Source organism: Schistocerca serialis, chromosome 2 (assembly GCF_023864345.2).
Source record: "Schistocerca serialis cubense isolate TAMUIC-IGC-003099 chromosome 2, iqSchSeri2.2, whole genome shotgun sequence".
Lineage (NCBI taxonomy): Eukaryota > Metazoa > Arthropoda > Insecta > Orthoptera > Acrididae > Schistocerca > Schistocerca serialis.
Window position 1 is genome coordinate 971320206 of NC_064639.1, and position 27059 is coordinate 971347264.

Consider the following 27059-nt stretch of genomic DNA (forward strand, 5'->3'; position numbering starts at 1 on the left):
CTACTCATATGTGCAGCTAGTTTATAACCATTGATATTTACCTTTTCCATATCAGACACAATGTGATGCTCAGACAGGCATAGTATATCTATTACATTATCACATTCAATGTCATCCAAACAAACCAGGAGCTCATCTACTTTATTCTTCAATCCCGGAATATTTTGGTGAAAAATGGTAACATTTGATTTTACTTTACTTTTGTGACAATCTACTTTTTTCTTTAATCCACCAATATTTTGGTTAAATATGGTAACATTATTATTTACTTTCCTGTTGTGAGAATTTTGTGAATTTTGGACCTCTTTAGCACCTGCCTGCCTGAACTTCTCATTGGAAACTGATATTAGTCTAAAAAAGAGGTACATCCATGAGTACTAGTGTCGCCCCTTATGGATTTCGCTAACAACCCTACCAATTTACCTTTCCCTTTCCTATTGAGATGTAGGTCATGCCTTGTGAAATGCCCCCTACCAATAGCTTCGACAGGAACCAATCCAATGTCTGACAGAGTGGCCGCCCTACGCAACTGATCCAACTCCATATTTACCCTCCTGACAGCGGTTCAACTGGAGCTGATCATGCCACACGAAAGCAGGCACCAGCCCGACATTGGTATGGGGCGTTGCCGAGGCTATTTTCACCAGGTCACACTCAATGCTGTAGCCCTGATCCCTATCAATAGTGTTTCCCACTCCACCCACTATCATCACATGATCCTGCTTTGTGAATCCCTTGCACAAGGAACCTATGTCCTCTACCACCTGGCTAAGACTTGCACTTGGCTTAAAAAAGTTTGTGACCTGGTACCTGTCACCTAATTTTTCCTGCAAAATCTGGCCCACACGTCTTCCATGGCTGCTACCTAGTAACAGAACTTTCCTCTTACTTTCTACTTTTTTTGAAACAGTTGGTTTCCTAGTGAGACTCTGTTGCATCTTAACTACATCTACTTCTACAGGAGCCTCTTCCATACTTAACTGTGGTAGCAAGGCAAATCTATTGGTTGTGCCAATTGGGAAACTGTCAGACACTGTCTTCTTTCTGTGGCCCCTGTTCCCAGCTACCACTTCCCACCGCTGTTTGCCCTCCTCCCCCCTTAACCCATTCGTGTCCTCCCTCGCTCTGTCCAAATCAGCCTGAAGGGCTCTAATTTTCTCCTCCTGTTCAGCTATAATCTTATCTCTTGAGCAAACCCTGCAAGAGAATGGAAGAGTCTCATTTGCTTCCCCAATTCCCACGCCGCTACTATTTCCCCAATGAAACCACCTGTCACAGCAGCTGCACAAAACCCCTGAAGCAACCATCCTACTGCAGCTCACACACTTAGTATCCATGGTAGTTTGGAAATTAGTTAAGAGATTTACTAAGTGATAACGATAATATATTAAATACAGATGCAAAACGACACTAAATATGTTTTGGAAACTAATATGTAAGTAAACTATTACCAAATGCACTTAAATTTGTGGTATAACGCTAAATTTGCACGATCGAAAATTAGGCCTAAACAGCCGAATGCAACCAAAACGAACTTTTTGCGGTAAGCGGAAGAATACGTAAATAAGAAAAACCTTCAATGGCAAGCTTGAAGAGCACACTAATGAATGTATTTAATTAGTTAATCTATACCAAATGCACTTAAGATTGCGGTATAACAGTAAGTATGCACACTCGGAAAGTAAGGAACAGCTGCGAAATATAAACAAAACGAACTTTTCGTGATTACTGGAACAATACGCAAATAAAAGAAAAACCTTTAATGGTGAGCTTGAAAAGCACCCTAATGAACGTATTTAATCAGTGAAACTACAGCAAATGCACTTCCAATTGCGGTATAACGCTAAATATGCACACTCGAAAAATTAGGCCTAAGCAGCAGTAAGTGTCTCTTAAATTTTGGTATGTGCGCGCTCGGCAGCTCAACCGTCATCCATCTGTAACAGTGGGAACCTCTCCGTGCGTCTGGTTTTTTCGATATTCGAATTTTAAATGTGCGCTGCAATTCAAAATCCCGCCAGTTGTGAGGTGCGGTCTGTGATACGGTTTTTGTTGGCAAAAAACCTAAAACCTATAGAAATTTGTCGTGAACTGTGCGAAGTGTACGGAAACACCGTAATGAGTGAATGTTCTGTCCGTAAATAGTGCTTTCGGTTTAAAAATGGCCGAACCAACGTTCATGATGAAGAGAAGAGTGGATGCCAGAGCATTGTGACTGACGATCTTGTCGCTAAAGTTGATGAAACGAATCGTGAAAGCCGTCGCTTCACAATAACGGAGCTTTCGCTTTCTTTTCCACAAGTTTCACGGACTTTGTTGTTTGAAATTGTCACTCAAAAGATAGGCTACCACAAATTTTGAACACGATGGGTGCCCAAAATGCTTACGGAGCACCATAAAGAACAGCAAATGGGGGCAACGTTGACATTTCTGGAGGCCTACCATGAACATGGTGATTCATTACTGGATCGAATCTTAACCGGTGACGAGACTTGGGTGAAACACGTCAATTGTGAGACAAAATTACAGTCCATGGAGTGGGGGCACACAAGGTCCCCCCAAAAAGCAAGAAAATGTTTGCAAACCTCGTCAGCAAGGAAGCTGATGGCGACTGTGTTTTGGGATAGGCAACGTGTGCTTCTTATTGATTTTCTCGAAAGTGGAGCAACCACAAATCCTGCCCGGTACTGTCAAAGTTTGCACAGCCTTAGAAGAGCAATTCAAAACAAAGCCCGAGAAAAGCTGACGTCCAAAATTTTGTTTTTGCACGACAGTGCCCGACCTCGCATGGCAAACCGCACTAAATTGGGAAATTTTCCCTCATCCGCTCTACAGCCCCGATCTTGCACCAAGCGACTTCCACTTGTTTCCCAAGATGAAGAACTGGCTTGCAACGTAGTGCTTTTATGACGACGCGGAACTCCGGGTGGGTGTGACTCACGGGCTGAAGTCTCAGGCGGCAAAATTTTCCGACGAAGATCTTTCAAAGCTTCTCCACCGCTATGATAAGTTCCTCAATGTGTTTGGCGACTATGTGGAAAAGTAATATGTCAGTCACTCTTTCAGATGTATATAATAAAATGTACTTCTTGTACTTACTTTTTTCAATGCCAAAACGTTACCTACTTTCTGAATAGTCCTCATATTTTACCAAGAGGATAGTCCACATAGGAACACATGATGTTTTTGGTCGCTTCTACTGTCTAGTTGTAAGATGGCAGCTTGAATTAATGTTAATTTCGCACCTGGCATGAGATTTTTATACGTTGTAACGAGTACACTGATATGTCACATGACATACGTCAGTGTTAGTGAGCAGATTTGCCTGTCAAAATGTGCGGTATGCAATGCAAAAAGGTATGACACTCCATTCGGTGGTGTTAACATACCGAACCCAAATCCTGCATGTCAATGAGCAAAAGGTGAAAAAAGCTGGTGGAAGAGACGTTTGAGTTTGGGACGGACTCGGGATGCCCGGCCACAGCCCACATACAGCGAAAGGTTTTTAGCAGGGTATGACCCGTGGCGAGGGAGACGGCGAAGGTGACGGCCAAGCGCTGCTTGCGACAAAGAAATTCTTCAGAAAATTGCGGTGGGGATTTTCTAGATGGATACAAGTAGGCCTAAGATGCAATTCAAAGAGAGTCGCATTTTCTGATCGTGTGAGAGGTCCCATTGTGAAGGTACGCCCTTTGCGATTGGCAGGATAGTTTCCACGAGATGAAAAGAACGGTCCCATTGGTCCAAAAGGCCGTGACGCGAAGCACGAAAGGACACATGCGAGGGACAGTTTGCTATGAAAGACAGAGTACCGAAAACTTTGAGGACTCTCCTCTGAACGAGCGTCAAGTGCAAAAACGGGCGCATAACGCTCTGCAGGAGGAATTTTGTATGAACACTGCGTTTACTTTAGCGGACATTAGCTGAAGAGTCGTTGAGCTCCGATAGCAGAGAAACGAAACAGCCATGTAGTAACTGTTGTTGCGAGAAGTATACAAGCTGCTCCATCTATGCGCGTGTATATCGCCATATTTTCCAGACTAGGGATGAGTGCATGTTTTCTAGCCTAACGAGAAACATAGTGCAGTTGCAGCTGATAAAATCAGTAAGGATTTTGATTAGCTTTTTATAGGATTTAGTACCGAACATAGAACCTGGAATCGGATGATTTGACGTACGAGGTGTATTCAAGTTCTAAGACCTCCGATTTTTTTTCTCCGGACTGGAAAGAGATAGAAACATGTGCATTGTTTTAAAATGAGGCCGCGTTCATTGCCAATACATCCTAGAGATGGCAGCACCGTACGGCAGATGGAATTTTACCGCCAGTGGCGAGAATGAGAACTGTTTTAAATACTTAAAATGGCGACGTTTTCCTTACTTGAACAGTGTGCAATCATTCGTTTTCTGAATTTGCGTGGTGTGAAACCAATTGAAATTCATCGACAGTTGAAGGAGACATGTGGTGATGGAGTTATGGATGTGTCGAAAGTGCGTTCGTGGGTGCGACAGTTTAATGAAGGCAGAACATCGTGTGACAACAAATCGAAACAAACTCGGGCTCGCACAAGCCGGTCTGACATGATCGAGAAAGTGGAGAGAATTGTTTTGGGGGATCGCCGAATGACTGTTTAACAGATCGCCTCGAGAGTTGGCATTTCTGTAGGTTCTGTGCACACAATCCTGCATGACGACCTGAAAATGCGAAAAGTGTCATCCAGGTGGGTGCCACGAATGCTGACGGACGACCACATGGCTGCCCGTGTGGCATGTTGCCAAACAATGTTGACGCGCAACGACAGCATGAATGGGACTTTCTTTTCGTCGGTTGTGACAATGGATGGGACGTGGATGCCATTTTTCAATCCAGAAACAAAGCGTCAGTCAGCTCAATGGAAGCACACAGATTCACCGCCACCAAAAAAATTTCGGGTAACTGCCAGTGCTGGAAAAATGATGGTGTCCATGTTCTGGGACAGCGAGGGCGTAATCCTTACCCATTGCGTTCCAAAGGTCACTACGGTTACAGGTGCATCCTACGAAAATGTTTTGAAGAACAAATTTCTTCCTGCACTGCAACAAAAACGTCCGGGAAGGGCTGCGCGTGTGCTGTTTCACCAAGACAAAGCACCCGCACATAGAGCTAACGTTACGCAACAGTTTCTTCGTGATAACAACTTTGAAGTGATTCCTCATGCTCCCTACTCATCTGACCTGGCTCCTAGTGACTTTTGGCTTTATCCAACAATGAAAGACACTCTCCATGGCCACACATTCACCAGCCGTGGTGCTATTGCCTCAGCGATTTTCCAGTGGTCAAAACAGACTCCTAAAGAAGCCTTCGTCGCTGCCATGGAATCATGGCGTCAGAGTTGTGAAAAATGTGTACGTCTGCAGGGCGATTACGTCGAGAAGTAACGCCAGTTTCATCGATTTCGGGTGAGTAGTTAATTAGAAAAAAAATCGGAGGCCTTAGAACTTGAATGCACCTCGTAGTATTGGCCAACTTCACTGTCTAGATGTAAGAAAAAACTTGTAAAGAACCTTCTATTTAAATTTGATATTGTTGTGTTCAGTGTTATTTCTGCTAATCAGGACGTAACACGTTATCTTGACAATTGTCCTGAAATTGTTTTGTCATACTATATGTAAATCATTGTGCTTCATTGACAACAGTACAGTAAATAAACCAGTTTTGTACAGCTAAACATCGACGTTTCTGTCGTAGAATAAGGGTCCACTCCTACCCCATTAATGCATTCTGGTGTCGCTAACGCACGCACAAGGTGTTTTTGCTGATGTCTGACCAATGTGAAAAGGAGTGGAGTGTCAGGCAGTGACTGATTTTAGCATCCCATGAACGAATGCCCACTAGAGACCGCCATAAACAGCATCGATCATTTTCTGCAGTTTTTGTTGTTAGACATAAGATTGTGTTTTTCGCAGCATTTGTAAATGTTTCGAGTTCTAGACATATAAGTGCTGCATAATATGTTAAAGCAAATCCGAATGCACTGTTAATATTTCAGCTACATAATTTTTGTAACGAGAAATTGTTAAACGTACATTTTTAGAACAATTTATATATCATGTGGACAGCTGAGAAATACTTCGTCGGTTGTGCACCATCTTGAACCCTGTAACAAAAGAAGGTCCATTTACCTGTGTTTCAAATGGAAGTGTTAGTTTCCAATAGCATCTACTTCAAAATGTATTTAACTCTTAACTGGTTCTTGATGATACCTCTGCTTAATTGGACTTCACTTACTGATTTTTAGTGTGTAATAGAGTAATAATGTAACACACAGACTAATAAATACAGTAATAAGACTTTCTCGATTACAACGCTCTTAAATTTCAATCGAATAGCTGTTCCATGGTACATGACCGTTTTGTACCATGGAACACGATTTGACATTTGGAGAAACCTTAATTTTTCGTAGTTACTTTTGCATTTTCAGAAAACGACTGCAGCACATAAAAAGTGAGCGCCAACATTTAAGAATGGAATAAGAAAATAAACTAAACTTTTATTACAGGGCTGGCTAGAGGCGAAAGTCTGAAAAATGTACTAAAGTACTTCACTTTCCCCCTACTGTGCAGTTATTAAATCGTCTGCCCTGTTTCCTACAAGCAGCAGCAGTGTCTCCGTTACGAAACCCGTACTCAGATCCAAATTTAATCTGAGCGGCATCTCTAAACGATACGAGAGAACTGGCGAACAAATCACAATCACGATTAAAATATTCAGTTATCTAAGCTCAAACGCAACGTCCCAATATTAATTTCAAGACGAAATGACAACCGATAAATAAAGTCACAACACCTTAACTCTTTAACCAGCTATAACTTTATAGCTAGTAAAAGTTGTACAACTACGTGAAATGGTTTCATTCGAATTAGTCTATATCAGGGGTGGATAGTTGTATTGGATAAAGTGCCACTTTCTGGAAGCGGAGGTTAGTGGAGGGCCGCATCTTTTAAAAAGATTGAATTTGTCATTTAACTTTATATTTCAGAAAAGGTTTAAATTGTACCATAGAAGTCAATAAATAAAAATAAAATAATATGGTGACAATTATACACAGTTTATTTACTGTGTTAATTTTATATCATCTATAGAGGCAATCATATTTAATTTCAGAATCAGTATAATGAGATGAATGCATCCTGTCACCCTTTTCTACAACTTTTTTTTTAAATCAGCAGTGAGATTGCTTGTTGAGATATTCATCACATCCCACTAGATAATGCCTCTAGGAGCCTATTTATTTATTCATATTCACCTTGAAGAAACAAAAACTTTGCTCACAAGCATATGTAGAGTCAAATATAGAGGACATATTCCCAGAAAACTTCTTCATGCATGAAAATTTTTTAGCAAACGAAGATTTGTAAATGTCAAGAAAATTCATATCATTAAACATTTCTTTCACAGTGATATCTGATTACATGTCAGTATATTCAAGTTACAGCTCCTCAGATGCTGTGTCAGCATCAGCAGTGATGGGACAAGAGTTCAACTTTAATTTAGGCCCAATTTCCACTCATTTCTCAAACCTGCTTGTGACCTGCTCCTCCAGACTCAGCAGACGACACCCCATCTTACCAGAAACACTTTCAGGCACTTCCTGTTTTCCTGATAAAGAGAAATGGCAAAAATTGCCTTCGCCCTCTTGCCTTGCCAATAGACCTAGTTTTACTTTGAAAGATCTTACATGCACTCTCATTTCATGTACAAATAATTCCTTTTCCTGAAATGTCATATTCAGCTCATCCAATTTCTTACGTATATCAGGCTGCAAATATCGTCTCGTATCTCCACTCCTCACAAACTCATGAGATAGCTCCTTCGTAAACAGAAATAAAAGGATTTTGTCCAGCAACGTCCGAACTTGGCAAGGGTCAACCAACTCAATCTGTTGTGGCAAATTACGTCTTCCCTCTGTGCCTCCACATCCTCAAGGGAGATGATTATTTGTACAGTGTCTTCCTTACGGTGCTCTCATCCATTGCCAAAGAAAACCAAACACAAACTTTGCTTGCAGTCTTCAGTTGTTCTGCGAGTTCGTCACTAATTGAGTCCTTGGGACGCACTATAGTTCTTCTTGACAATGAAATGCTTTAATGAATTCGCCTTCTGGACAAAGGCTTCTTCCGTTCTGCTAGATCATAAGCTACCAAGAAACTTGCTTCTATGATATTATTTCGAAACGTTGTTTGCTTTGTAAATAATGATGCTTCTTCAGTCTTTTTACAAAATCTGTTTCTTTAGTTTTGTGTTCTTCCTCCGAAAGCATGCAACCAAATTCGCTTTGTTTTGTTTCATAGTGTCTTTTCTGATTGTACTCCTCATATACGGCTATCGTTTCATGACACAATCAACACACTGCTTCATTCGCTGTGATAACAAAAAATTACGTATTTGTCCATTCTTTAATTAAAAAAAACACAACATAAGTAACAGATTTCAGGTTTTTCGAGGATTGTGGTTTCATGGATGCAGATTTATATTTTTATTGTTTCACGGACGCAGTATAAACCAGATCAACCGGAAAAGTGTCGAAGAAACTGATATAGGCATGCGTATTCAAATACAGAGGTATGCAAACATGCAGAATACGGCGCTGCTGTTAGCAACACCTATGTGAGGCAACAAGTGTCTGGCGCAGTTGTTAGAATCGGTTACTGCTGCTACGATGGCAGGTTATGAACATTTTGTAAGTAACCTGTTTATATGTTTGTATGTTGGCAGCGCTATAGACTGTATGAATATCACTGACAGCGCTCTGCGGCCTCAGTAAGAGACTCTGTGGTTGGACGGAGTAGTTAGCAGTTAGCGAGCGGACGGTCTGGACGTGTGTCCTTCATGGAGAGTCAGTGTTGGTAGGACATGCTTTGTAAAATGATGATTCATGTATTTGCTAATGTTTGGACAGTGCGATTATTAACGACTATATAATTTTTGGAATTGGATGCCAGATGATTAAGGTAAAATTTGCTAAATACATTGTTTGCTCTTCAACAAAATCTTTCTTTTGCTAAAGAAATATGCCTACTTGTAGTTAAAGCCTACAGCAGTTAGAATATTTTTATTCAGCTGGCTGTAGTTGCTGCTTGCTGTAATTGCTGTAGTACATGTTATGAAGATTATCTGTTAGGTAAGTGACTTATGAAAAAGTATGGGTTATTGTTAGGATTTCTTCCAATGCACGACCATTCTTTTGTGTTAATTGTTTGAAGTCAGGTTGTCATTTTAGAGCAGTCAGATTGCGTTGCGCTTGTATATTGTGGGTAATAAATGAATAGGTTTAGTTTAAGTTGTCTTTGTCAGGGAAAGTTCCGCAGGTCAGTGTTGAAATGATAAAAATAAGTAACGAGACAGTAGGTTCAGTTGCATTCAGCAGTTTCAGTAAACACAAAGAAGTTTCTGTAAAAACACACTACGATGTTTCAATTTGAGTGAGTTTGAACGTGGTGTCTATGTCGGCGCACGAGCGATGATGTGGCGATTTCCCCGTACGACCATTTCACGAGTGTACCGTGAATATCAGGAATCTGGTAAAACATTAAATCTCCGACATTGCTGCGGCCAGAAGAATATCCTGCACGAACGGGACCAACAACGACTGAAGAGAATTGTTGAACCTGACTGAGGTCCAACACTTCCGCAAACTACTACAGGTTTCATGCGGGACCATCAACAAGCATTAGTGTGCGAACCATTCGACAAAACATCATCGATATGGGCATTCGGAGCTGAAGGCCCACTCGTGTACCCTTGATGACAGCACGACACAAAGCTTTACGCCTCGCCTGGGCCCATCAACACCGACATTGGGCTGTTGATGACTGGAAACATGTTGCCTGGCCGGACGAGTCTCTTTTCAAATTGTACCGAGTGGATGGACGTGTATGTGTGTGGAGACAACCTCATAAATCTATGGATCCTGCATGTCAGCAGGGGACTGTTCGAGCTGGTGGAGGCTCTGTAATGGTGTAGGGTGAGTGCAGTTGGAGTGGTATCGAACTCCTGGTACTTCTAGATACGGCTCTGACAGCTGACAAAGTAAGCATCCTGTATGATCACCTGCATCCATTCATGTCCATTGTACATTCCGACGGACTTGGACAATTTCAGCGGGGTAGGACGATACCCCATACGACCAGAATTGCTACAGGGTGGCTCCAGGAACACTCTTCTGAATTTAAACACTTCCGCTGGCTGTCAAACTCCACAGACATGAACATTCTTGAGCGTGTCTGAGATGCCTTGCGGTGTGCTGTTCAGAAGACATCTCCAACCACTCGTAGTCTTACAGATTTATGGACAGCCTTGCAGGATTCATGGCGTCAATTGCCTTCAGCACTACTTCAGGCATTAGTCGAGTCAATGCCACGTCGTGTTGCTGCACTTCTGTGTGCTCGTGGGACCCTACACGATATTAGACAGGTGTACTAGTTTCTTTGGCTCTTCAGTGTATATGCGCAACGCAAGTTGACATTCGGCGCGGTGGTTGATGGGAGCGACCGGAAATAGGAAATGGCTTTCCGTTCGCTATCTTCAGCTGACGCGGCGAATCTCAGCTTCGTTTGCGCGACAAGTATTTACAGTGCACATTTGTAACAGAGCAGTCGTCTGAATTGGAAACTTTGGTCGGGCACGGGACGGAAATGTCAGTTGAAGGACGATTTTTTTGACTGCCTAGGCAGATCGCACAAAAACCTTAGCGGGCTGGATATGGCCAGCCGGTGGCTATTTGCCCACTTCTGGTTGATATTCACATATCCATGAAACATCCTGAACACAAGAAATTCTTACAAAACATTGTTCATCTGGCGTTTCAATTCCGATGCATATTTGTGGTACCAGTGCATATACAGGTGAACCAGAATTCCACAGACTAAGTTCGGAGGTGATAGTATGGATGGATGGAAGAAAAAAGTCTAGAAAACACTGACTCCAAAACACGTACCTTAAGAGATGGGATTATTTGTTCATCTTAGCTGCTGTGAAACACATCTGTTCTACTGCAAGTTCTTTGCTTTCCAGATTTTCCGCGGATGTAGTATGGACCAAACAGGAAAGAAATACAGTAATTATCGGCTCTAAAAATGAAAACGTTAAATGCTGTGGGTGCTGGTTCTGAAGAAGAAATGTGTTTCACTGTTTGCGTAGATGAACAAGTGCACATAGCTCATAATGCGTGCACTCCAGAGCCCATGTTTACAGAACATTTTTTTCTTGACTTGGTCCCTAGGACCACATTTCAAAGTCCACCCCTGGTAGGTGAGTGGTCAGCACGATGATTTGTCAAGCCTAACGGCCCGGGTCCGATGCGCGGCTGGGTCGCTGATTTTCTCCGCTCAGGGACTGGGTGTTGTGCTGTCCTCATCATCATCATTTCATCCCCATCGACACACAAGTCGCCGAAGTGGCGTCAACTCGAAAGACTTGCACAAGTCGAACGGTCTACCCGACAGGAGGCCCTAGCCACACGGCATTTCCTTTTTACCACATATGAAAGATTGTTTGAGTTCTGGTTCATCCTATGTAAGTGATATACTGTTATCATGATAATTATAACTACTATGACAAATAACACAGAGATTACTAATAATAAAACCGATGTTATGAATAACAGTAATATTCATTAGTTTAGCCGGCCGGTGTGGCCAAGCGGTTCTAGGCACATCAGTCTGGAACTGCGCGACTACTACTGTCACAGGCTCGAATCCTGCCTCAGACATGGATGTGTGTAATGTCCTTAGGTTAGTTAGGTGTAAGTAGTTCAAAGTTCTAGGGGACTGATGACCTCAGATGTTAAGTCCCATAGTGCTCAGAGCCATTTGATCCATCATTAGTTTAACAGAAATAAGAAGATCAACGCCAGAGGAGAAGATTAAAATGACAGTAGTTGTAACTACTAACCGAGAGCAGATTTGATGAAATAAAATAGAAATTCTGACATAGGGAGCAGACGGGCATTGAAATTAATTCAATTGCGACAAATGAAAATTTGTGCCGGACGGGGACTTGTAACCAGATTTCCCACCTCACATGACTGGTCGCTTTAACAACTTTTCTTTATTTTCTTTATTTTGTTCGTCATTATTCAACTCATTTGGTCTGGACAGACATCACATGACAGCATTTCAGGTTCATAGCTGAATATAAATTTAGAAAATACTGGAGTACAGCGACCTGCTGCTATATTTAGGTTAAAATCAACAACCGAGATCACAATAATATTTGTTTATTTACTGGTTTCGGCTTATGTTAAAACCATTTTCAGAACTTTTGGCGCCCTATGGCTAGTCCTGGGGCTCCTCAGTGTTCTCGTGATACCACGACAGTGTGTGTGATCATGATATTACGGGAAAACCGAGGAGCCGCCAGCACCAACCAGAGGGTGCCAAAAATTCTGAAAATGGCTTGAACATAAGCCAAAACCATAAAATAAACAAATATTAGTGCGACTCGACTGTTGATTTTAACCTAAATCAAAGCTGAATACCTCACTCAGCTGTTCTGCCGCACACTACTCAGGTAGCGCCCCCTGTCCACCATACCCACTCCTCGAAGTCTCACGCCGATCCCCGCAGAAGTTCGTAAGGGGAACTGCATCTTCACGGAAATGATCTTTAATGGCAGTCACGACGCATACGCTGAGGTTGCAAAAGTCATGGGACACTTACTAGTATCGTGTCGGACCTCCTTTTGCCCAGCGTACTGCAGCAACTCGATGAGGCATGGACTCAACGAGTCACTGGAAGTTTGCAAAAACAGACATAATGTCTTATGGGATGACAGCAATCAGTGATTTTATAAAGTTACTTTAAAAAATTTGCAATCAAGACGGATTTAAAGTAACTTCACTGGAAGTTCACTCCAAAAACACTGAGCCGTGCTGACTCAATAACCGTTGATAATGGCGAAAGAATTGGCGGTACAGGATTTTTTGCATGAACTGACCTCTCGATTATGTCCATAAATGTTCGATGGGACCCACGTTGGGCGATATGGGTGGCCAAATCATTCGCTCGAATTGTCTAGAACGTTTTTCTAACCATTCACGAACAACTGTGGCCCATTGGCATGGCGCTTCGTCATCCAAAAAAATTCCAAATTTGTTTGGTTCAAAAATGGTTCAAATGGCTCTGAGCACTATGGGACTTAACCTCTGAGGTCATCATTCCCCTAGAACTTAGAACTACTTAAACCTAACTAACCTAAGGACATTACACACATCCATGCCCGAGGCAGGACTCGAACCTGCGACCGTAGCGGTCGCGCAGTTCCAGACTGTAGAGCCTAGAACCGCTCGGCCTCTCCGGCTGCCCAACTTTGTTTGGGAACATGAACTCCAACAGTGGCTGCAAATAATCATTTTCAGTTAAGGATCAGTTCAGTTGGACCAGAAGACCCAGTCCATTCCATGTAAACACAGCTCACACCGTTTTGGAGCCACCACCAGCATGCATTGTGCCTTGTGTAACACACCTGGGAGTACAAATGGGTGGGAGACTATTAAACTGTTTGTCGTTTCGGACCGTTGCTTGACCCTGCGCCCTGTCCACACCACGTACGTGGTAATCCCGCGGCGGTCGTACTGTTCTCCTCCACACTGTTGCTGGCTTGCCTGAAATTATTTATCGAAATATGCAAGTGATTAAGGGCAGCCACTCAACGTTAAGCGCAACACTGTTCTAAGTCTGGTATGAACATCTATATTCTGAGACGACATAGAAATCACAGGTTGCACTGTTTACACTATAAGTCGTAAATGTTTATCCCAACTAACAGTCTTGATGATTATCTGTCCACTTGGACGAGCGTACGCGTACAAAGGCGCGGATGATTGTTGATGATGCGGAAGCTGAATGGTCGCACGAAAGTTCTTACGCTCGTCACACATACACAAATATTTGGTACCGGTCCTCCTTGACACTAGTAATAAATTTTATCACTGTTCACAAGGTTAAATTTACAGTTCACAGTTCTTCAGTTGTACGAGCGTGCGCGTAACCGTCGCCGCGCAGCTGATTGTTGATGATGCGGAACACGATGATCGAAAGCACGTTCTCACGCTCGCTACAAGACACTGGCACTTAAATGCTCTCTTTTGTAAAAAATAGTATTACTGATTCACATTAGTTCATACTGGGAAGCCGAACACAGCGCGGATGATTGATACAGTACGGTACGACACGCATCGAGAGGATACACAAATACGTTATCAGCTGCACTGCTCATTTTTAAATTACTTCATGACGCACTTTCCTCTGAATCATTTACTTATTTTGTCACTTTACTGTAACAACGATTGTAGCAACACTTCAACTTCCATGCTAACAATGCCTCTCACACGCAGAGCTACACACTATGCAACATAACAGTTCTGTGTCCCGCCCTCGACTCTCTACACAGGCGCGGCTGTCCGCAAAGATACTCCGCAACTAAGCCAGCGATATGACAATACGCTTACACTTGTTGTCAACTTAGGTACTTGGCTTCGTGCGGTCTGCTCCACACTCGAACCCTACCACCAGTTCTTATCAACTCAAATCGGAACTCGTCCGTACAGCCCACGATTTTACAGTCGCCTAGTGTCCAATTAATACGGTCGCGAGCCCAGGAGAGGCGCTGCAGGCGATGTCGTGCTGTTAGCAAAGGCACTCGCGTTGGTCGTCTGCTGCCATAGCCCATCAACGCCAAACTCTCCGTCATTAAGTGAAGGCTGTCGGCCAGTGCATTGTCCGTGGTGAGAGATGTGGCTGAAATTAGGAATTCCCACCACACTCTTGCCACTGATGATCTCGGAATATTGAATTCCCAACCGATTTCCGAAACGGAATGTCTCATGCATCTAGTTGCAACTACCATTCCTCGTGCAAAGTTTGTTAACTCCCGTCGTGCTGCCATAGTCACGTCGGAGAGCTTTTCACATGACCTGAGAACAAATGACAGCTTCGCCAATGCACTACCGTTTCATACCTTGTGTGCTCGGTACTACCGCCATCCGTGACTGTACATATCGCTAGCCATGGCTTTAGTCACCTCAGTATACAGGGGTATTACAAATGATTGAAGCGATTTCACAGCTCTACAATAACTTTATTATTTGAAATATTTTCACAATGCATTGCACACACATACAAAAACTCAAAAAGTTTTTTTTAGGCATTCACAAATGTTCGATATGTGCCCCTTTAGTGATTCGGCAGACATCAAGTCGATAATCAAGTTCCTCCCACACTCGGCGCAGCGTGTCCCCATCAATGAGTTCGAAAGCATCGTTGATGGGAGCTCGCAGTTCTGGCACGTTTCTTGGTAGAGGAGGTTTAAACACTGAATCTTTCACATAACCCCACAGAAAGAAATCGCATGGGATTAAGTTGGGAGAGGGTGGAGACCATGACATGAATTGCTGATCATGATCTCCACCACGACCAATCCATCGGCTTTCCAATCTCCTGTTTAAGAAATGCCGAACATCATGATGGAAGTGCGGTGGAGCACCATCCTGTTGAAAGATGAAGTCGGCGCTGTCAGTCTCCAGTTGTGGCATGAGCCAATTTTCCAGCATGTCCAGATACACATGTCCTGTAACGTTTTTATTGCAGAAGAAAAAGGGGCCGTAAACTTTAAACCGCGAGATTGCACAAAACACGTTAACTTTTGGTGAGTTGCGAATTTGCTGCACGAATGCGTGAGGATTCTCTACCGCCCAGATTCGCACGTTGTGTCTGTTCACTTCACCATTAAGAAAAAATATTGCTTCATCACTGAAAACAAGTTTCGCACTGAACGCATCCTCTTCCATGAGCTGTTGCAACCGCGCCGAAAATTCAAAGCGTTTGACTTTGTCATCGGGTGTCAGGGCTTGTAGCAATTGTAAACGGTAAGGCTTCTGCTTTAGCCTTTTCCGTAAGATTTTCCAAACCGTCGGCTGTGGTACGTTTAGCTCCCTGCTTGCTTTATTCGTCGACTTCCGTGGGCTACGCGTGAAACTTGCCCGCACGCGTTCAACCGTTTCTTCGCTCACTGCAGGCTGACCCGTTGATTTCCCCTTACAGAGGCATCCAGAAGCTTTAAACTGCGCATACCATCGCCGAATGGAGTTAGCAGTTGGTGGATCTTTGTTGAACTTCGTCCTGAAATGTCGTTGCACTGTTATGACTGACTGATGTGAGTGCATTTCAAGCACGACATACGCTTTCTCGGCTCCTGTCGCCATTTTGTCTCACTGCGCTCTCGAGCGCTCTGGCGGTAGAAACCTGAAGTCCGGCTTCAGCCGAACAAAACTTTATGAGTTTTTGTACGTATCTGCAGTGTGTCGTGACCATATGTCAATGAATGGAGCTACAGTGAATTTATGAAATCGCTTCAATCATTTGTAATAGCCCTGTATATTTATGTATGTGTGGTGTCGGTTCTGAACTGCTGCTTGACGTGCGAGGTTCTACCGATATCCTGTAATAATCGAAACCAGTCAGCTGCGAAAACATAAAAGTGACTGCATGACAAAAAAGTAAAAAATATCTAGTTCAATGCACACCGCAGCATGCAGAGTACTTTCCACTGTACGTCGTATCAAACCAGGGCTGTACATACTTACTAATACAGCATGCAGCAAACCCCTTACTGGGACTACGTAAGGGCCGCAAGTTCAAAAATATTGTCACACGACAAGCTATCATTCTGAATCGGTATGCCCCTGTCCCAATGATAGCTAGAATGCTCACGAAGGAACATAGTTATACAAGGTTCTGCTCTCCCAAGTTCGGAAGGGAATGAGACATGAATAAAAAACGAACAAATTAGAAGAACAGACACTGAGTGGTGGGTGGCCATCAGATCAATGGCGGGTCACATGCGGCCCGCGGACCATGGTCTGTGCATCCCTGAACTGAAGGTTTGTCCGATTGCAGTCTCGTATAAAAGTCTGGGAGAGCTGAAAGTCTGAAATGACTGTGCGTGCGCTGCAATTAATTTTATCTTTACGACCCCGACGGGGAGAGATGGGCCTAGTGCAGCGGTGTACTCCTGCATTCCTAATTGAAAACCGGTTCTTGAAAGTGTGAGATAACCTGGTTCTTATTTTCGGGGTCTCTTTTCACCGTCTAGCTGCCCACATATTTTACCGATCAAGTTGGACGCACAGTACGGACGAACGAGATAAGAACTGCGCCTTACCTTGCAGCTTTTCTGTGGTCCCCTAAATCAGATAAAAGCCATGATAGTTCTCTTGAGCAGGCCGTAAGAGTTTCACTTCTCGTCTTTATTTCGACTAGTGTGATGCTGTTGTCCATCTTTTTATATCTACTGCTAATCTTTGCATCTCTACGTGACTGCTGCAGCCAGCATCTCCAATAATTTGTATTCATAAACTAGTCTTTACCTCTAGAATGAAATTTTCACTCTACAGCGGAGTGTGCGCTGGTATGAAACTTCCTGGCAGATTAAAACTGTGTGCCGGACCGAGACTCGAACTCGGGACCTTTGCCTTTCGCGGGCAAGTGCTCTACCAACTGAGCTACCCAAGGACGACTCACGACCCCTCCTCACAGCTTTACTTCTGGCAGTATCTCGTCACCTACCTACCAAACTTTACAGAAGCTCTCCTGCGAACCATGCAGAACTAGCACTCCTGAAGGAAAGGATATTGCGGCGACATGGCTTAGCCAAAGCCTGGGGGATGTTTCTAGAATGAAATTTTCACTCTACAGCGGAGTGTGCGCTGATATGAAACTTCTTGGCAGTTTAAAACTGTGTGCCGGAACGAGACTCGAACTCGGGACCTTTGCCTTTCGCGGGTAAGTGCTCTGCCAACTGAGCTACCCAAGCACGACTAAGCCACGGCTAAGTCATGTCTCCGCAATATCCTTTCTTTCAGGAGTGCTAGTTCTGCATGGTTCGCAGGAGAGCTTCTGTAAAGTTTGGAAGGTAGGAGACGAGGTACTGGCAGAAGTAAAGCTGTGAGGAGGGGTCGTGAGTCGTGCTTGAGTAGCTCAGTTGGTAGAGCACTTGCCCGCGAAAGGCAAAGGTCCCAAGTTCAAGTCTCGGTCCGGCACACAGTTTTAATCTGCCAGGAAGTTTCTTAGTCTTTACCTGTCCGCACTGTTTTTCACTCAGATGCTCCTTTCAGTGCCACGATAACTGTTATTGAATGTCGCAGCACATGTCCCAATGACCTATTCCTTCTTTTGGCCAGCGTCTTAAGTAGACATCTTCCCTTGATACCGTAATTCATCTGCCCATTCAATTTTTAACAGTTTTCCATACCGAAATGCATCAAATGCTTTCGACTTGGTCTGCTCAGGACAGCGTAAGATTCACGTGTCACTTCCACAGAATAATGTGCTTCAGACGTCCATTCCTGGGAACTTTTTCGTCAGGGCCATATCACCAGAACTCATTTCTTAACACTAGAAGCACCGTGTGGGTCATTTGTGACTCGCGATGGTTTTTCGAGGGCCGTAGCTCACCATAATCATCGCAGGACCAAACGCTACCGTAACTTTTCATCATTTATAGGGTTGTACAACTCACCAAAATTTCATCCACGTATCTCACCTAGAAGTATGAAAAATTTACCTGTTATACCAGTAGTACCATGTGGGTCATTTTTGACCCATAAGCATTTTAAAGCAATTTGGTATCAGTAACACCAGTTTTCAGACACTAAATAGTTTCTGGGCGTGCCTCGACGTTATTCACCAGATGTTAGAGAATATTACAATACTTTGGGGCAAAAAGAACGTGAAACAGTAAGTATCAGGAGGTCGCATGATACTTTACATCAGCGCGGCTTTCTGTTTTCTGTAGACAGGTGTCATGCAGACCTACGGAGGGAAGCTACGGAACAATATATTATACAGTGGGGAATCCCCCCCGGCCCCTGTCTGGGACACTGCTAACGGTTCTCTTACACGACAGCAGATGTCAGGGCGTCACCCTTACGGGTCGTCACGACTGACAACTTCTTCAACTCCTTGAAACTGGCAGATGAGCTGAAACAATAAGGAACAAGTTTAGTTGTTGCTCTTCTGAGATCACTCAAGCAGGTCCTTCGTGCAGCGCGAAGTGGGACGACACATTGTAAGCAAGTCAGGCTACAACTCCTCACAGCTTACCAAGGGAAAAAGAAAAAAAGTATCCGTATAGCCGCGCGGGATAGTCGTGCGGCCTAAGCCGTCTTGCCACGGTTCGCGTTGCTCCCTCCGTCGGAGGTTCGTGTCCTCCATCGGGCATGGGTGTGTGTGTTGTCCTCAGCAGTTTGGTCCCATAATCCTTACCACAAGTTTCCAAATATCCGTATACTGAGTAACATGGATGCTGGGTGTCAGATGAATGAGAATACTGAGAAAAAACTTCCAGAAACTGTGAAGTTTTATAATGAAACTAAGGACGGGGTCGATAAGTTGACCAAGCGGCTAGACACTACAGTGTCCGAGCTGGCACCCACCGATGGCCTGTGCGTGTCTTCTACAACATTCTCGGTCTTGCCACAAGCAATGCTCACACAGTTTTTAAGTTACTTACCTCTAAGAAGGTTTCACGTCGGGATTTTATCCTCAGAGTCGCAGATGAGCTTGCTGACTCTTGCAAACTGCACAGAGAAGTCATTCTCCCCTTCAAGGCACTCGATACCAGCACTAGCCAATGGAAGTAGAAGGTCTTGCGAAATTCAGGTTTCCTGCAAACAGCAAAACAACAAAGGGGAATAAAACATCAAGCATATGTTTCAAGTGCAAGTATGCGTGCAAAAGCTGCTGAGCAAAACCTCTTGTCGAATGTCCGAATCCAAGCTTAGGCAATTCTGTCTAGTCCTTGTTCTTAAATACTTCCAAATATTTATAATTATAGGCTGAAGTTAATTTTTCTTATGTTTTAGTTCCTTGATTGCAATAACGCAGAGCATTTTTGTCGCCTACTGCATTTTAGAATCTTTCTTATTTTTCTATAAAAGTAAAAATACTATTAATACTCACATTTAAACAATATGTTTTGATTCTGCTTCAATCTTTTTACTAAGAATAACATTATAACATTGTTTTACTTACTTGTTTTAACGGCGGTTGATGAAAGATTGTGAGATTTTTTTTCTGAAAAATTTGAAATAAAAAAAGTTTACTTCTGAAAATTTATGTTTGACAGTGTACTATACATTGTAAAGGCGTATTGTCAACATAAAGACACTCGAAACACCACCCAACTACTAATAGAACGGTGGTTTTCTTCTGTGGGTCAAAAATGACCCACATAGTATTATTTGGGGTACGGCGAAGTCCGGTAGTTCTAGTGTTAAAGTAAGAGCTTTTCAGATGCGCCGATCAACACTGATGGCCAGTAAAATGGCAACACCATCGAGGCGGCACGCAATACTCGTTAGATTGGCAGGAAGAGTATTACGTGCTTCGATATGCAGATGACAAGTACAGGATGTCCAGGTGAAACCTCCCTCATTTCCAAATGCAATTAAACAAAACTATGAGGCGTAGGTACTTGTGATTTGTTGTATCACGTAAAGTAAAGCAAGTCAAAAACAAATATGTAGATTTTTTTCCAAACTCTTTCTAGAGTTTTGTTTCAGGTGGTAAATAATTACCAGAAATGACTACACCTCAGGCCAATACATGATGTGATATGTGGAAACGAAATCACCCACTGCCTTCCAAAGAATTCAAAGAGAGACACCAGACGTTGAGACTACTAAGACTTGACACAAAACCGAGGGAAGTGGAGCAGTAGTTAGTGCATTCGACTCACATTCTGGACGACGACGTTTCAAACCCGCATCCGGCCATCCTAATTCAGGCTGATTTCCCTAAATCGCTTCAGGTAAATGCCGTGATGGTTTCTGTAGAAGGACACGGCCTTCCTAAATTCGATCAGACCGATGACCTCTCTGTTTGGTCCCCTACACCGATTGAACCACCCATCTAGACACAACATGCTCCTAGCCATCCTGATTTAGGCTGATTTCCCTAAATCGCTTCATGTAAATGCCGTGATGGTTTCTGTAGAAGGACACGGCCTTCCTTAATTCGATCAGACCGATGACCTCTCTGTTTGGTCCCCTACACCGACTGAACCACCCATCTAGATACAACATGCTCCTAGCATCCTAATTAAGGCTGATTTCCCTAAATCGCTTCAGGTGAATGCCGGGATGGTTTCGGTGGAAGGGCACGGCCTTCCTTAATCCCATCTGACCGATGACCTCTCTGTTTGGTCCCCTGCACCGATTCAACCAACCAACTAGATACAACATGCTCCTAGCCATCCTAATTTAGGCTGATTTCCCTAAATCGCTTCAGGTGAATGCCGGGATGGTTTCTGTGGATGGGCACGGCCGACTTCGTTCCCCATCCTTCCTTAATCCGATCAGACTGATGACCTAGCTGTTTGGACCCCTACACCGAATCAGCCAAGCAACTAGACACAACAAGCTCCTAGCCACTGGGAGTGTAGACGAACAGTCGGGTACTCGCAGAAAACATAAGTCTGGTGAATGATAGAGCGGATCAGAGAGATCTTCCATGAAGTACAGTTTGCAGAGAGCTAAACATCGCTTCCGAAACAGTTCACAACATGCTGCATAAACTACTTCGCTTGCACGCTGACGGATTTCAAATTGTACAATCAATGAAGCGAAAAAATTGCAGCTTCGCCATGATATTGTTATTGCGAAGTTCGACCGTAATTGGCAAAACTCTGGCTACCTAGGAAATGTTGTCTCTGACGAAGCAGCCTTCCACACGTGCAGCAACGTTAATTGGATCAACATTCGAATTGCCTCTTCCCTCACCGTCCCGAAACATGTCAGAGTCAGCTAAAAGGCGAATGTGTGGTGTGCGCTGAGCAAAGAGAGCATAATTGCACCACATTTATTCGTCGAACAAATAGTAACAGGGACGGTTTATCTGGACATGCTAGAACAATTTGCTGTTCGTTAGCTTCTTGCCCTTCAGCCAAAGGTAATTTTTCCGTAGACTAGGGTACCACCGCACAGGAGTTGACGTGTCTGTGACTTCTTGGAGCCAAGCGAACATTTCCTCAACAATGGATATGACGTGATAGACCAAGCAAGTGGCCACCGTGATCTCCGGCCGCAAATCCTCTGGATTTCTTCCTGTGGGATTATGTGAAAGACATTCTGTATGAGTCGCCTGTACGTGACGTTAGCAGTTTCCGCAGAATTGTGGCTGCCGTAGCGTCCATCACCACAGCATGCTTGCGCGCACATGGCATTGTCTAGATGTTTTACGGGATGCCAAATGAGCCCATGTAGGAGTTAAGATACTCCTTTTTTCTAAATTAACTGGATCCTAAATTATCTGAACAATCGACCGCTCCACAGATGGAACGATGCAGCTTATTTAATAACAATCCGCGAAACAAATGACTCTAGCTCCTCTAGCGAGCATATTCTCTCCCTCATTCTTGTTCTGTGTTAGCCTCCGTCATAGACGCACCCTTTGAGAGGAGGTGCGGTATTTTTCCATGTTTGTATCTTTTATGACAATATATGCGTTAAACTTGAAAACGTTATTATTTAAAACAAGGTTCTCATATCTACCTTGTCCTAACCCGCATTTCTCTGTTTCAGAATTTCTCGGACGAGACAATGTGGAAGTCTTGCTGAGGTGATGCAATTAAACAGTCGCCATTGTAGCAGCGTACACAAATTTGCATGATCACTCATAAAAGCTGCCTTCATTGTCATTTCATGATTTACGTATTCCGATTACAATTTGCTGTACGCATTTTTATGCACATCAGCACAGGCTGTATAAATATTTATTACCGATATGCGGCCTAACATCACCCTATTAATGAATGACCACGAAAACCAGCTACACCAATCCTTTCCTTTTTTTTTGTCAGAGCGTTTCGTTTTCCTTGTAATAACAGTAATAATGATAATAATAATAATATTACTGCTCTGATTAATCCTACTGTAAAACAAAATTTTAATTATTGTAGTAATTATAATTATAAAGAGTATTAATTTTTTGAATAAAACTTTTTGAATTTTTTTGGGTGTTGTCTCAAATTGCAAGTGCGTATGTCTCATAGTTTTTTCTAGTGGATTTGGAAATCAGGGAGGTTTCATATGGACAGCGTGCACTAAATCGGTGTGGGTAACGACATCTACATTCTGTATACAAGGAGAGACTATGTAGCGGCTCTGAGGCGTAGCACCTTTACATCGTGCCTGTGGAGACCGAAGATCTTTGAAATGCCGTGCAGTATGAGTCACATACAGGACAGGGGGCGTCAGATGCCGGTGTGTATGCAGTTTCTATGCGATCTGGTGGTGTCTCTCTACGGTCACTGTTCCTACTGCAGTCAAAATACTGTCATTTTTATTTGCAGTTCTGTTTGTTTATTTTGATAATTGTTTATTAATTACTACCATAATTGTGCTTAATTATGAGTGTGAGTGAAGGTGTGAATGTGAAGTACTGTTTTCTGGTGCAAATAGTTCAAATGGCTCTGAGCACTATGGGACTTAACATCGGAGGTCATCAGTCCTCCAGAACTTAGAACTACTTAAACCTAACTAACCTAAGGACAGCACACCCACCCATGCCCGAGGCAGGACTCGAACCTGAGACCGTAGCGGTCGCGCGGTTCCAGATACTGTTTTCTCTAAAGTTGTATAGTATGCACTGAAGTAATTGGTCACGTGAAGAGTGTTCGAGAATGACGCGCGTGTTAGTCATACGTACAGGGGAATTTGTTATAAACTATTTAGTCAGTTTATGGTACTAGTTAAATGAGATTATGATTTCGGTAAAGTAGTTTTGTTAAGAGGGAATCAGTTTTATATTTGTGGATTTTCAAAATTTATTTATGGTAATCTACTGTTCTGATTCCGTGAAAAATTTTGATTGGTTCTGTATATATGCGTGGGATTGAGCGAGTTGGATGCTGATTGTTGATTGTCTGCCATATTTCTCTGCCAATCAGAAATTAGCGTATTCGCGCGTATTTTGGGAACTAGAAACTTCTTTTGTATAGAGATGAGTAGAGTAGGTGCTTGGATCTCAGACCTACCGATATGTGCTCTGATGAGAATTATTAATACCGTGATATCCGGTAACAAAATGTTAGAAGTGCCATAAAGTGTGGAAGGGAGTTCGATTTAAAACACAGTGTGAAATTCGGAACTTTTGGTGACACTTAAAATAACTAAATCCAGCGTGGCGTGTTGCTTACTCGCGAACTTGAACATTGTGTTGCTTGAGACTCTTAATAGCAACATTTGAGCGAGCAATTCTAAAAGAAACAATCCGTTTCCAAACGTTCTGTGAAGGATAATTCATAATTACCTTAAACTGGCTACGGCCATGAATGATGTGTGCGTGTGGACTTTTCAGACTTTGTACAGCTTACAATAAGGTTTGGTATTGACTGATGTATTCAAGCTAATCGTAATAGTGTGAAATTTTACGTATATAAATACTTTCATTTAATTATTCCTTCCGCCGACATAACAATTTTTAGTGCGACATGTGATTACGAGGTGTACAGCTGTTTTTTCTATAGCTTTTTCTGGCTGAGAAGTGCATTTCAGTAACTTTAAGAAGGCGCGTGTATGAAAAGAAATTCACCACAAGGTGTGTGGAACTTCGCAACGCACAGAGCCGCCGCAGGTCCTCGTTCAGAAGTCGAATTTTAAGTCTGGTTGTTTGTGAGAACATCGTGTTAAGCCTCATGTAGAAGGAGAAACTTCAACCAGGACGTATGGGAATTCGACAGTCACAAATATCACGAACTGTCGACGCTGTGTTTTATCGTTCCGTGCTATTTACTGTTCGTATCAGTCGGGATCCCACGGCTGCTACGGGAATATAGAATCGATGGATTAATGAAGCAGTATTCAATGCCGTACAGGATCTCGACGAAGCCACGGGAATAGAGACCGAGAGGACAGATTACACCCTCGGCGCTGAGGGATCGTGCACTTGAAATGGTCTTGTTTCCAGCAAGACAGTACCGACCACAGACATTTCATGGCTCGTAGAAAATAAACTAACGCTAAATCACAGTAACACTCAGTTTTTACAGTTTCCAACACACAGTTCCACAAAACCAGACCTCTTAATTTCACAGAATGGATGTATGATTAGCGAAACTGAACAGTTCACGTGTGTAAGTTTTCAGGTGGATAGTAATCTTGAAACGTTCCCTTAGAAAAATTATAAATGACTGTGCTGATAAACCTCTTACGTTATTTGATTTTCAAACAGCTGAGCAAAACTGAACGTACTCAGACATTTCCCTCTTTACTTATTCTGATCATCACGAAACTGACACACAATATTTTTTTTAGCGCAACGCAATCGTATTGGCGTTCGCTGTATTGCAGTAGTTCGAGTAACGAAGATTTTTGTGAGGTAAGTGATTCGTGAAAGGTATAGGTTATTGTCAGTCAGGGCCATTCCTTTTGTAGGTATTATTGAAAGTCAGATTGCGTTGCGCTAAAAAAATTTTGTGTGGCAGTTTAGTGATGTTCAGAATAAGTAAAGAGAGAACTATCTGAGTACGTTCAGTTTTAGTCAGCTGTCTTTGTATCAAATAACGTAGAAGTTTACCAGTACAGTAATCATAATTTTTCTAAGGGGACGTTTCTAAATGTCGTGGAAAGCCCCGGTTCAGGATCTTGTTCAAAGACTTAATGCTGCCAATTTTACTACTAAAACTCAAGTAAGTGATAGTTCTACACGAAAAGTAGTCTACCTTGCTTATTTCCATTCGCTCGTGCTACTGTATTTTGGGGTAAGTCTTCCCATTCTCAATGGGGATTTATAGCTCAGAAACGGACGGTTCCGGCAATAAGTGGTGTAAGTTCGCGAACCTCTTGTCGACCCCTGTCCACCAGTCTGGATATTTGAGATTGGCCTCCCAATACATATATTCTTTAACGGGCTTTTTTTGTTAACAGTTTCGGCTTATTCCCAAGAATTAGCAGCTTTCGCTCTGAAATCCAATCTGCACTTGGATCGTACTTCAAAAATGGTTCAAATGGCTCTGAGCACTATGGGACTTAACGTCTGAGGTCATCAGTCCCCTAGAACTTAGAACTACTTAAACCTAACTAACCTAAGGACATCACACACATCCATGCCCGAGGCAGGATTCGAACCTGCGACCGTAGCGGTAGCGCGGTTCTAGACCGCAGCGCCTAGAACCGCTCGGCCACAGCGGCCGGCCGATCGTACTTCCTTGACTCTGGTGCAGAAAGGCTTCAGTATTCTTATGTACCCACTTTCAACAAGCTACCACAAGAATTACAAATCTTGGCAGTAATCTACGCGCTTTCAAATCCAAAGTGAAGAGTTTCCTCATGGCTCACGTCTTCTATCCTGCCGAGGAGTTCCTTGAAAAATTATGCCGACTCCTGTGTTAAATTGTATATTGCGTTTACGTAAACGTACAGATTGACAACATTTTAGGATTCAGAAACATTTTATTTTATCTGTTATTACTTTCTTGTTGTAATTTCATGTACTGACACGTTCCATGACCATAAAGATTTGATCCTCAGTTTGGTCCTACGGAACTAGACTTGAAAAATAAAAATAAAATAAAGAACGGTACCGACGACTGCTGGAGCACCACGGACCGTCACCATGGGGACCATTGTTGAGGCTCCTCTTGACGTGACGTCTGGGTGGTAGCAGTTGTACTGACAATACGTTCAACGTCACCCGCTAGCAGATAGCGTAGTGACATAACTACCTGAGCGCCATATGTGCCTACCCTTTAATAAATAGTGAATTCTCACAGCCAGCGGGCTCAGTGTGGGGCAAACGTGTAAAGCAAGCAGCCAACCATGTCAGTGAGACTCACTCGTGCGCCGTACAGCCAACTGAGCGAGTTTGAACGGGGTCAAATTATGGTCTTGCGATTGGCGGGATGATTCATTCGGAGAACTGCCACACAAGTTGGACATGCTGCGTCAGCTGTGGGCAATGCTGGTATCTGTGGTCACGTGAACATTCTCGACGTCCTCGCAGCACAAACTCCCGCCAGGAAT